The sequence below is a fragment of the Anomalospiza imberbis genome, chromosome 2, assembly GCF_031753505.1.
Source record: "Anomalospiza imberbis isolate Cuckoo-Finch-1a 21T00152 chromosome 2, ASM3175350v1, whole genome shotgun sequence".
NCBI classification, from domain to species: domain Eukaryota; kingdom Metazoa; phylum Chordata; class Aves; order Passeriformes; family Viduidae; genus Anomalospiza; species Anomalospiza imberbis.
The window spans coordinates 55,050,391-55,063,115 of NC_089682.1; the positions used below are offsets into that span (position 1 = coordinate 55,050,391).

The window sequence follows — 12,725 nt, forward strand, 5'->3', positions numbered from 1 at the left end:
AATTGAGTGTGAATTTATCTAGGAAGCTACAGCACAAGTTGTTGCAAGATGCCATCCGGAAAACCTTGAGAGAACTGAAGAGAAGTGATCTTGCCAGCCACATCCATCCAAACCCTGGACTCCTAGTTCCCACAAGCCACAGTTTTGGAAAGAGAGATGATGGGATAGTGATGCCCACCCTCCAGAGGCAACTCCCACTACAGCCCCTTTGCTTGGCCACAAGGCTGAAACTCATCCTCAAGGAGCACGTTCCAGGCTCTGTGTTTGCCATCTCCTGGATCATGGCCAGGCATTGCAGTGGGAATGCTAGCTCACACATTCTGAAACCATGGTGGGGAAATGTTAACAGCTGGGCAGCAGGGACTGCTGTGGACCAGGGCTGTGGGCCGACACCCCAGCCTTCACTCACTGCTTAGCAGGGTGCAGCAAGTCACCAAGTGTAGGCACCTCAGTCCCTGTCAAGGACAGGAAAGGTGGTAAGGAATAACACACATACAACATGGAAGCAGACATACTCCCTGATGAAGTTTGATGACCTTGTCCCAGGCTGTCCTTAATATGACTGATGGTCCCAGGCAAAACAGAGTCAATTTGCACCCATTCTGAATGTGCAAATGCATTTGACAGACGAGCTCCAAATAGACTAACTGATGTGATTTAAGATGTTACCTCTCCCCAGCTGTCTACCCTGCGCCTCTGCCAGAAGTTTCTTCCCCAGCAGCAGGGAAAGCAGAAAAAAACATGTGTCTGCACCTTGAATGCTCTAGCTAAGGCTGGTGTATTAGCACAAACTGCCAGTGAAGGGTGGATTTGTGCTAATACATCAGACGAGAGCTGCAACCACTGGAGCACAGGCACATGTCTCATTCTGCCAACTCTCTAGTCATCTCCAACCAGGGAGCAGAAAGGACAGCTGAGAGTATTAAAGTCATGTGTGCTGGGTACAGCTAGTACACACCCACACCCACACATTATATATGTGTATATCTATATATCTATATCTATATGTGCCCAGTACTCTGATGAACACACGTGATTTTCCAGTCCATTTTCCAAAAGTCTGGTGATCTGCAGACTCAATAATACACAGCCTGGACCATGACTATCAAGCAAGACAAGTAATCAGCACCAAGGAGTGCAATTAGAAGGGCACAGCTACAAGCCTGCATAGGGTGTGGAGGGAAGGGTGACTTCAGCTTCCTCCTCCTCTTAAACCATCTGGGAGAGTGCCAGATCATACCTTGGCACAGCATCATCAAGAAGGTTGGCAAGTCACCACCCAAAAACTTCTTTAGATAGTATTATGGAACCACAAGCTAACAAGTTACTGGAAAAATTCTACGGGTATGAAAAGAGGCAGAAAAATTTGGTCAGCTCATTCTAACATCCATTTCTGTTATCAGTGTCAGTGATCCACGTTTATGCTAAACATTTCTTTATCTCATACAGCATAAGACTTGCTTTTTACATGAAAATCATTGGTGCTTTGGAAAATCCTGTAATGTGATGATTTGCTTAGCTTTCTGTTGTATGCTCTCACTTTATTGTTTGTTTTTTTGCTTGTATCTCTTGCTTATGATCTCTCTGTATGCTGAAAATCCAGTACAAATATTTAGTAAACAATAAGAAGCTTATTGCTGCTTTCAAGCTGAAAATTTGCCTCTGCCTCACAGAACATCTATTTTGGCTTGTATTTAATTTTTTAAACAATGCATGAATATATATCTATACATCAGATCTTTCCTTGCTTGGGTTCTACAGTGGTGGGTACTTTATAAAAGTCAATATAGATGGAATCAGCTGTAATTCATTTACGGCAAACTCATCTTTGATTAGAAGATATAGCAATTGTTCTTTTTCACATGTGACAGGCACAAAGCTCCTTTTTCAGTACATTATTTTGAAAGCTTAATTTTTTATAATTTTTTTTTAGCTGAAGAACCCTGGATAATCTTCTGTTTTGACATTTTTAGAACACTTGAAGCAGCCCAGAATCAGAGACCACAAAAAGATCCATGACATGGGTAAGGAAACTAGCATATTCCCTCTAAACTGTTGTTCTAGGCATAGAATGAATGAGTAATATACAGGATGGAGTCCTGGAACTCTCCCTTCTCAGGGTGAATTTATCCCAGTCAGAGCTTGTGCAGGTAATTTACTCACCTCCTGACTTTTTCTTACAATTTCAGATAAAGCCCAAATGTTTCTGAACTGCCACATTGACACATTTCTCTTTCTGAAATCTCAAGCTAGGTTTTTTTTTGTTTTTTTTTTTTTTTCTTTTCTAATATAGTAACCTGATTTTGAGTGCCCAGCTAGATACCAGAGGCTACAATGACTTCACTGATTATGGTATCTAAATTCAAGAGGCTGATGTGAATATCTGACTGTCTAGGATACACAGCTGTCAGACCCAGGATCCATCTACAGCCAGAGGAAAGAAAACGTTATCCTAGAAAAAAAAAAAAATTAGAGCACCGAGGCATATTACACTTCCACAGACAGACTTTGGTAGCCCTGCAAAAGACTTAGTCCATTTGTTGATCCACCACCCATCACCATTTTTAAAATTAGTTTCCATAACATCAGGCATATTTCTTCTTTTTAAGGACTTTAACAGTTCACCTGAATGTAGTTACCATGTATCTTGGCCAGTGCAGCCAGAAATTAAAATATGTAAAAAAGCAGGAGCCTTGGCTGAAAGTGGTTGATGCTTATTGTAGTTCTGCAGCAGTTATTAAGATGAAATGAAGAAGCCTCAACAGGCAGAGAATAGCTGCTTCCTGCCTCTCTCCAGTTTTAGGGATACCCATTCTAATCAATTTAATCATTTTTTGCTTAGGTGATCACTGAAGGATGGGAGACCCTCCCTAACTGAGCCTTTCCTGGGAAAAATTCTGATGTTCCTGTACTTATCTTGGATATGTGAGAAATCTGTTTTTACATGAAGCAAACTGGGGGGGATGTCGAATGACAGAAGAACCATGGCATCACCAGTTTGGATTAGAAGCAGAGGACTTTGAGGCCACCCTGGGGGTTTTCAGGCAGAACAACTGAGAAGCTACAGCTATAAATTTAATCACTGTATATTGATGTGGTGATGTTGGGTGTATTGATGTATTTTATTGCTAAGCAGTGCATTCTCCCCATGTTTTTTCCCCCTTGAGCAGATTAACTGTATATTCCAAAATACTGTCCAACAGAAACATGAGTGGCATACTATTTTCACTTTGCTTGCCTCCCACATAAAAGAGCAGCTGTGAATGTCAGCTGAAGCTGATTTCTCCTGCACAATGGCCTATCATTTTTTGTAAAAATAAATAAGTGGCAATCATTCATTTTTTTCGTGGATATAAACATTTTGGGTCAAACTCAAAGTGACTGAAATGATATTGCATTTTACCTCTGGTTGATAAGTAGCTGTAATTTGCAGGGCAATAGAACTGGGTAGATAGAAAAGCAACCACCAAGTAGAATTAAGATAAAGAACCTCCTACTCTCACTTTGTCTTACACCTTTCACTGAGCTGCCTTTGCTCCTGCATCATTTATTCCCTGACTGTACGTTCCTGTAAGTTACACTAAGTTGCTGCCAGGTAACATAGAGCATCATTTATATCACCTCTGAGAACTGCCCAATTGCAGAGCAAGCTGCTGGAATCATTGGTTCAGTCCCAAACACACAATCAAATCAACTTCTGCAGTGAGACCAGGCACAAGATTAAGTCTTTACACAAAGCTGCAGAAATTGAAAGCACAATTGCAGGGTAAAGTGCCACCCACATACAGCCCTCCCTTAGTGACAAAGGCTGATTGTCATAAGAAAGGCTCTAGACATCTAATGGTATCTCTTACGCTTGTCCTCTACAAAGAAATTTTAGGCTTCCCCAAGCTATCTCCAGCTGATATGGTACTTCAGCTTGTTGCAGTTGTTACAACAGGGCCCCAGAACAATAAAGTCTCTATCAATGGGATGCACTGTTTTCCAGTCCAGGGAGAGCTTGGTTAGTACCCAGGCAGTGCTCTTCTGCACATCACAGAGGAGCCCTGAAGGATCAGGCCATACCAGGTTTCAATAGCAAGGACTTTCTACAATGCATGGTGCATTCCAGTTGTTTGGATCTTGTCCCTCCTCGCAGTCTGTATGTAAGAGTGATTTGGGGCAAGTAATTTCCCATTTTTATCCCTCTGCTGGTTCCCCTTAGCACGGCAGAACCTCATGAAGCACTTTTGGGCCATGTCAGTACCAGCCAGGACTGGGAGTCATGCATGCAATTGCCACATTGCAATTGATATTGATTATATGTATCCTTTGGAATCAATACAGGCCTTTTTCCACTGAAAATTAGCATTCTTCCAAACATAACACACAATGGAAAAAGCTCCCAAGTATGCATGCATATCTCCAAAACCCCAGCTTGGTACTGGCAGCAGCATGTTAGCATATGGAAGACACATTTCAGTTTATGTTCTGAAAGGATAAGACTAAACCCTCTTGCATTAATACCTGCTGTACTGGTTTCCCCATCCCTCCTACTGGAGATTGGGAAGATTGTAATTTGTGAAAAGCCCATTAAAATACAGATCTCCCCATTCACAGTGGTGCAAAGTATTAATAACTTTTTCACTGAAAGCCTGGAGACCATGTAGATTCTTACTCACTACATCCTTCACCTTAACAGACCTCAGTCTAGGAACAAATCTTCAGGACTTACAACACACAAATGGCAGAACATCATTAAGAGCTATATCCAGAGTAAGTCTAATACTTCTCATTTTTCAGACAAGTGGTTTTCAAACTGTGGTCTGCAAACCCATAGGGCCTTGCTCTATTTCTGTATCTGATGTGCATTGTAAGGATCTAGACATGGCAATTTCCTAAAGGTGACTGGACATCTTTCAAAACTATAAGGGATCAGCAAATTAAGAGGTGGGGGAAAGAGGTACATAAAAAGCCTTGAGGTCAAGTGCATCCATGATGAGAGTGGAGAGGAAAAGTTGGGCATCTGAACACTCTCTCTCCATGTGACACCAGGCACTCCCATACACAAGGTATTGCTATCAGCAAGGGCTAAGACCCCATCAGCCTCCTCCGTTCCCTTTCCTCCTGTAAATCCACAACTGATTAAAAACATTAATTAACTGTCAAACCCTCCTCTGCTCTCCATCAATTAAATCTGGTTTATGTCCATTTTATCTATCCATCCAGATGCTTTAATTAGTCTCCATGATTGCAATTCATCAGCACTTCCACAGAGTAAAGCACATCAGCAGTCTTCTCTCTCTCTCTCTTCAAAATTTACCCAACGCCTCACCTAATGGGGCTCTGAGCCCAACTTATGTTTTGGGCTCACCTACAATGCAAATAACAGTAATAATTAGCACAAAGGGAGCTTTCTTTCCATTCCTAGCTAAAAAGTTAATATTGTGTCTTCATAATACATAATCTAATTACTTAGATTTCCTAATGTAATGATATGCACACTATGTTCTGTTTGTAAATTTTTAGCAGGTTTTTAAATCCAGTATGGCCTTACTGTGCAACCTCACAATCTCTCTGAACCCAAAAAAAGAGGTTTAAAATTAATAATAAATGATAAAATTTGGGGAAAAATGAACTGGGCTTCATTAAATGATAAAATCCATCAGGAGCCAGGGGCAAGGACAGGGGCAGGGACTCAGCTAATTTGTGAGAGTAACGTAATTTTGAATTGTTGAAAAGATATAACACTGGAAATACGTAATGCAGTTTAATCTTGGAGGTCACTCCAAGGAGAAAAGGCCATTTAGCTATCTGACCTTATTCAGGAGAAGGAGAATATATTCTGTTGCCTTGGCAAAATTCAAATACTTATGAGATCTTGAGCTGTAATGATTAACAAATCAAAGAGTTCAACTAGCCAAGCTGTGATCACTCCCACTGCAAGAGAAGACCTCCATGCAGGCCTCCAGCTGTAAATAAATTTGGGCAGCCAGTCCAGGAAAACCCTTGCCATTCCCTACCTTATTTTGTGCTCTGCACAGGAAACAGCCATATCACAACTTCAGTCTTAAGATGAATTCCACAGAACTAAGACATTTTTACCATAAAAGCTATGCTGGTAACTTCACTTTTACTCCGTGTCTCCACTGTGATGTCTTGGAGCATTTTTAATCTGCTCATCAGCATTATGCTGTCAGAGTGGGACACTGGGCCATTAAATGTTAGTATGGGCTCCCTTCCTTACACACACATTTGAATTTCAGACAGTATCACTGGTGAGCAGACTTTACCTTCCTCTACCAACACATGCAATCAAGTTCAAGACATGAGGATTTGCTAGAAAATATCTGTTGGAAAGACACCTAAACTCAAGAGAATGATCCCAGAGGAAGATGGTATCTCCCATCAGTAAAATTCAATGGCCAATGCACTGCCACTGTAAAAAGATGCCTCATTTCAAGTGTAATTGTTTTTACATTTCAATATGCATTTCTTTTAGCATTTCTTAGGACTTTGTCCCTTAAATTACAGGGTGTCGCATTTTGAGACAGAATGACATTAAAAAGTAAGGATAGGTGTCATACTAAAGAAAAACTTAAAATAACCTAATTTTGAGCTGGTAAATATTGGAATGCTATGGAATGCTAAATCCTTTCCTCTTGTAACATGTTTAGTATTCCTTTTCTCAAGGGAGAAGGAGCTTTATATTCCTTAGCTGAAATCTTAAAAACAGCATAGTCTTCTATCAGAAAAGGTGATCTGACAGAAATAAGCTGTGCAGTGTCTGCATGAATATACTGGCTGCATAAAGAGTCACTCTGTGTTATCAAAACACCTTTTATTGTAAATACATATTTCACAAACTATTTCAGATACCTTTAAAATATTTATGCTGCAATTAAACAAAAAATACTGAATGTGCATTTCACAATTTAAGCCAGTAACCCAACTGGGGCTTTTATCCCAGTTTGACAACATAAAATTTTGAAATGTCAAAACCCCCTTCAGGACAAAATTTCCATTTCTGTTGCCATCTGTCATGATGTCCCTCAAAAGCTGCAGACCATACTCTGATCTCTCCAGGCCAGGAGTTTTCAATTTCTGCTTCCTTCCTGCTGTTTCCACTTTCACATGGGAATGGAGAACTCACTCAAGACCACTACACATCAAAGACTTATTTAGCAGGCAGAGGGAAAACAAAAACAAAACCAAAAGCAAAACCAAAAACAACCCACCCACAAAATAACAAAACTATGTTCAGCTAGATTGTTCAACCCACACATCTTAACGTGGGCTGTAGCCAGGGAGTAAAAAGTTCCTAAGACCAACAACTAATTTATCGCTGCAGTTGTCATCTCTGATGTCCTGACACCAACATATGAATAATCACACCCCAGCTATCAGGTTTGCCAAGGGTAGCTGTGCCAACAAAGGGGGATCTTCTGATGATGAGCAGCTGAGATCACTGACCTTCAGCCAAGACTGGCTGCTGCTTTGATCTAACTCTGCTGTTGAACATAAAATCTAGGCTGACACTCAGTCTAGAGTCTGTAAAAAATGCAGGCAAATTCAGGTTTGCTCTCAATATGCATTAAGAGGTGGTGAAAGGAGCCTCTTTATACAAAGCAAGGCATTCCAACACTGGAAGAACTGCACTTGAAAACACACAAAATAGTAATTACATTACAATATAGCTAAGTATAATTGCCTTACAAAGATCTATCACATCTGAATACAACCCAGATATCTTCCTGCCAGAATTTTCACATTCCGATTTTGGTCCCTTAGAGGTCCATGAGATATATTTACAGATTCCATAAAAAATAAAGAAGAGACACTGTTATGTTAATTCACCATTCAGGGGTCCTCAGTCTCAGGAAATTTGATAGGGATTTGCAAACTAAAAGAGATTGAAAACCGCTGTTGCCTATCAACTCCCCAAGAATCTACATGGTGCTCATACTAAATACCTTCATATATTACTTGCATACTCTGCAGATGTTTGCATGCTGTGATCATGTAGAATAACAATGCCTTGAACTGTAAAACACTGGTCTAATTTATACACAATGCCATACTTGGTATTTTATGTTTATCTGTTCTCATAAGCCACCATCATATATTGCATTGGTGGGAAACTATCAAAACAGCTCTGAAAACAGCAAACACTCAATCACCAGTCAATTTTTCTGCCAATTCACTTTCACGTTTATCTGGGGAGGGAATCTTGGCTTTGGTTGTGTCAGAACAAATTTTCTTACTGACTTGAGTGGTCCCAGAATTTCAGTCAGTGTGCTATAGTATTTTTACTGCATCCCAGGCAAAGTAATTCCTAGCCTTTCCTTTTAGAAACTATTTAATAGCTCAATGAGCTCACCATAAGGGTTTTCTCATTTGTATTTCTTCCATCACTGCTAGCTCTGCCCAACACACATTAACTAATTCCTTCTCCACTTGGTGTTTACACACTTTAAATATTCATAGAGGGCTCCATTTTCCCACATTCCCATCACTGCCAGGTGCATTAACTTTCATTTTTGCCAAGTTGACTCTTCACTTGTTTTCGTACCAAGTCTCTAATCTCTCTAGGTATCTTTGTATTACTACTATTTAATTTCTGTTAAGTACTGACAGTGTGCCAGGTGCCTTCAGTTTGCCAGATGCAGCACAGAATGGAAAGGCACAGTTCTACTGTGGACCATGCAGTCTAAAAGACACAGCAAAGATGGGACAAAGTGTCCTCACAGCTCAGACCATATGGTTAGGCTTAGAGCATGGGTACAGCTGTGAAACTAGACTGAGGGATAAAACCAGGCAGGTGCCTTCTCCAGTCCTCCAGTCCTGGTAAAAAAAAAAAAAAAAAAAAAAAAAAAAGTGTTTCCCCAGCATCACTGGATGGAAAGGTTGTGCTAATATTGTGGAAATTTGGAGAAAAGAGGTGGTATAGGCTGAAAGGATGCATTTAGGAAGCAGGACAGGATCAAAACAAAAAAGCATTGCAGACCGTTGCAGCCAAGCTAGTGGCTGTCTTTGATGAATATCCCTCTAGCAAAGGGAGTGCTGGCATGCATGAGGGAAGTACCCTAGATCCCTTCCTCAGGACTGAAGGCATTGAAATAAAAGGTTGGAACCACCAACACCAAACCAAGAGACAACGAAGGGGTGATCAAGCAGACAGCCAATGTGAAAACAAATATGGAAAAAAGCAAATACAGGAGCAGTTTGAGAGAATCACAGATGAGACTGGGGGAGCAGATACAGCCCCAAAGCTGCCAACAAGGGGGATGGCGGCTTTACTGGACTGCACCCTGGTTGTGGTTCTACCCGTCTTGCTAACATCCATACTAGAGATATGAATGTGCTAATAATCTATCTTCTAACTATAGCTGTAGCACACTTTGGAGGACTGGACATCATTTTTCTCACCCTAATCCCCATAGATCTATGGTCTATCCTTCTCATTTCCCAAATCTCAAAAAAGCAGATTAAATTATTCAACAAGACTCTTCTTTCAAGGTGATGAACATTTAAAAAAAATAGTTCCTAGCTCTTTAACCACAAGGCAAGAAAGTACACTAAAGGAAACCAGAAATTTCCTTACTGAGAACAGGCTAGAGGCTCTCCCAAACTGCTTTCCACAGTCTGAGGAATAAGGGATAAATGAAGGGAAAGCCAGGGACCAACTGCACTTCCTCTCAATGTGGTCAAATTCTGGCAAGGGCTCCTGAAAGTATCAAAGATTTTATCTGTCATCAGGAAATGGCCAGCATTGTTTCCAACACAGAGACTTACAGAACTAATACACAATTTTTCTTGTTACAGCAGTTCTAATGGCTGCTCCTTGGGCCACTTAGTCTTGCCCCAAAACAGTGTCAAATGTTTTCTCCAGCTTTAGTAATGAGATGTAGCTGGCAATGCAGCACTGCTTTAAGTGCCCCTCCCCACACGCACCTTCTCCAAACAAGCAAGCTTCCCAATAATACTTCTGCCTCCTCAGTCCTCTGCTTATCAACTAAATCTGAAATCTTGCTCCCCTCATTCCCAGCGGGAAAGAGTACTGAGCATAACCCATGATATTCCATCCTCCTGCTTCATCCTACAAGGGATGAGACAGAGACAGTGCCAAGCATGTCCCATCAGAGAAGCGAGACATGAAACACTAAAGCTATATTTATTCAAGCCTTTAAGAAGTTCTTGAGCTTCTAAAAGCCACCTTAAGCCTTCTTCATACACACAGATACCAAAGTAGTAGATCTCAAGAAAATGGAATAACACATACAGGTGAGTAATAGAATTAGGGCTTGAGTCCAGAGCAGAAACATCCCTGACTGTATGAAAGCCAGAATAGCCACTGCTATTCCATCTCTCAAAGAAGCAGCAATTTTTGCAAAAGAGCAGCCCCCTCCTTTCAGACATCCCTATTCTTTCCCTCCTAGAAACCTACAGGCAAGGAGATAAACTGTTTGTAAATAGAGGTTTCACACCAATTAGGCCCATGTTCTGCAAACAGCATCACAGACTCGGTGTGGTGTTTCCAAGAGCTTGTTATTTCAGAGTACTCATATATATTTCCATATAATTGATCTGTTCTGCTTTAAAGAGGCCATCAGGAAGATATGTGGGCAATTTATTCTAGAGGTAAGAGAAGGAGAGGCAAAAGGAGTTAACCTCAGATTAGCTGTGTTTACACAGGAGTGTTTTACACTGTGGGCTCCTGGAATGAGACCAGAGCCCCACACTGTTCTCTCCTGCCTCTTCAGCACCCCGTTTGTCCCTGGAAGGGAAGGGCAGGCACAGCACTATAAACTCAGGGGGGTCAACTTCACAGCCATGACAGGGCCAAGATAAACACAGAAAAAACTCTGCCCCATAGCATGGCAGCCACCATCTGAGCACAGGTCCCTGGTGCTGGATGACTGAAGGGCTAAGGACCTGACCACCTGGATATGGCCTAAATTAGGTACCATTTGGCTATTGCAACTTGGCACACCTGACCAGCAAGAAAGCTGGCAAATCCTTGTGGTAAATATTCAGAGTACTGTAGTATCACAACACAGCGAGATCCATGGCCTCAGAAATCTCTATGCCCTTATGTTCCCATATCATACCAGGGACAGAAGAGGCAGGCCACAGAACTATAGCCATCATCATTTTTTACCCAAATACAGACTATAGAAGCAACCAGGGCTACTCTGTCCTCCTGCAGAGCATAGGTCATAATCTCCACCTATAGTTCTTGCATCAGACTCACAACTTCACATCATGCAGCCCATGTAGAAGGCTGACAGGATTGGACTGAAGACTTCAGTGCTGATGAAATTCCCTGATTCTGACAGATCTCTTCCAAACAGCTCATTACTCTTCTGTGCTTTATTTCCATTCCCTGTTTGTCTAGCTTCCATCTTCTGTTCTCAGTTCCCTTCTCAAGTTTGAGCACTAAAGAGCTGTCTTAGATCAGACAAATTCTTTCCCTGTTGGCTTTATTCCACAATCAAGATCATTCACTTTGATAAGCTAAACAGAAAAAAATGTCAATGCCTTTTTTTGCAGATGAGAATATTCCCAGCCCCAAATCTTTCTTTTAGCTGACCCCACCATTTTCAGCTTTTGATCTGTGGACCCCAAAACTGAAACAAGACCTGGAATAAGCACATCAATATCCATCTCCTTAGTCCATTTTGCTGAGGGGTCTGCATCAAGACACAATATACCATGTTCAGCTCTTCCAAGCCAGCCAGGAAACATATGCAAGCATCACACCTTAAAACAGAGTGAGAGACTAAAAACCAAATAAGAAAGAGATGTATCCAAAGAATGTGAGAAATATATCTGGGATCTTGGAGGGGACCACACGATTGGCTTGTATTCAAGGTCCAGACAGGGTTTTCCATTTGAAGGGTTCTACAAGAGCTCTCCTAATGTGACCCAGATCCCTACAATCAGCAGCATCACTTTACAAGGGGACCACAGTACTGAGAGTACCAAGGTCAACTTTTGCAAACATGGCTATCCATCCACAGAGATGAAACACCTCTAAAAACAAAAGACACTGGACAAATCTTCTACCTGATTCCTACTCTGAACTCCCTGAACAATATTCCAAATTCTCATATTCAGCACATTAACACCAGCTGCCCAAATTCATTTACCAAGTCAGTCTGGCATTGGTTTGGGACAGCTCTCCCAGCCAATGCTGGTCCCACAGTTTCTATTTTTTGTATTAACCCTGTGAAGTCAGGCAGCACATCTTGCTAACACACTGCTCCACAGAACCAGCCTCATCCCGCTTGTAGTTACCAGGCAACATCTGTTGTAAGCTTTACAAGTAATGATTTTATCATCTCTTCCCCATAGATACATGTTTTGTTATTGTAGCAAGTAAACTTTTGTATTTCATTTTGGAGGATGGGGAGAAGGTCTGCTACTATTAGAATAAAAGAGCAGCTTGAAGAACAGACTTTATAGCAAGGTACTGAAAGCACATGAGGGTGACAGGAAAGACAAACCTGTCAGTGAAGGAAGTTGACAGAAGTGATCACTGAGGACAGATCAAGGGGAGAAAATGTAAAAGCAACCCAAATTGGAAACACAAGCAGGAGCTGTGAGATGTAGGGCCCTGAGAACAGAAGCTGATTTTGAAGCACAGCACAATGAAGAAGCATTGAAATGTCTTAAGGAGGCAAGGGTACAGTTAAGAGATCTCTAGGCACCTTCTCAAAGATGTCATGACTTATAGTAGGGCG

General features: G+C 41.3%; 1 long non-coding RNA gene across 1 annotated transcript; it reads right to left on the reverse strand.

The window, feature by feature from the left end:
- Positions 1–6,803: 6,803 nt before the first annotated feature.
- On the reverse strand, positions 6,804–12,141 carry LOC137468906 (uncharacterized). The gene is made up of 2 exons (XR_010996250.1): positions 9,966–12,141; positions 6,804–7,530 (listed from the first exon to the last, which is right to left on the reverse strand). It is a non-coding gene; the product is annotated as an uncharacterized lncRNA (long non-coding RNA).
- Positions 12,142–12,725: the final 584 nt, after the last annotated feature.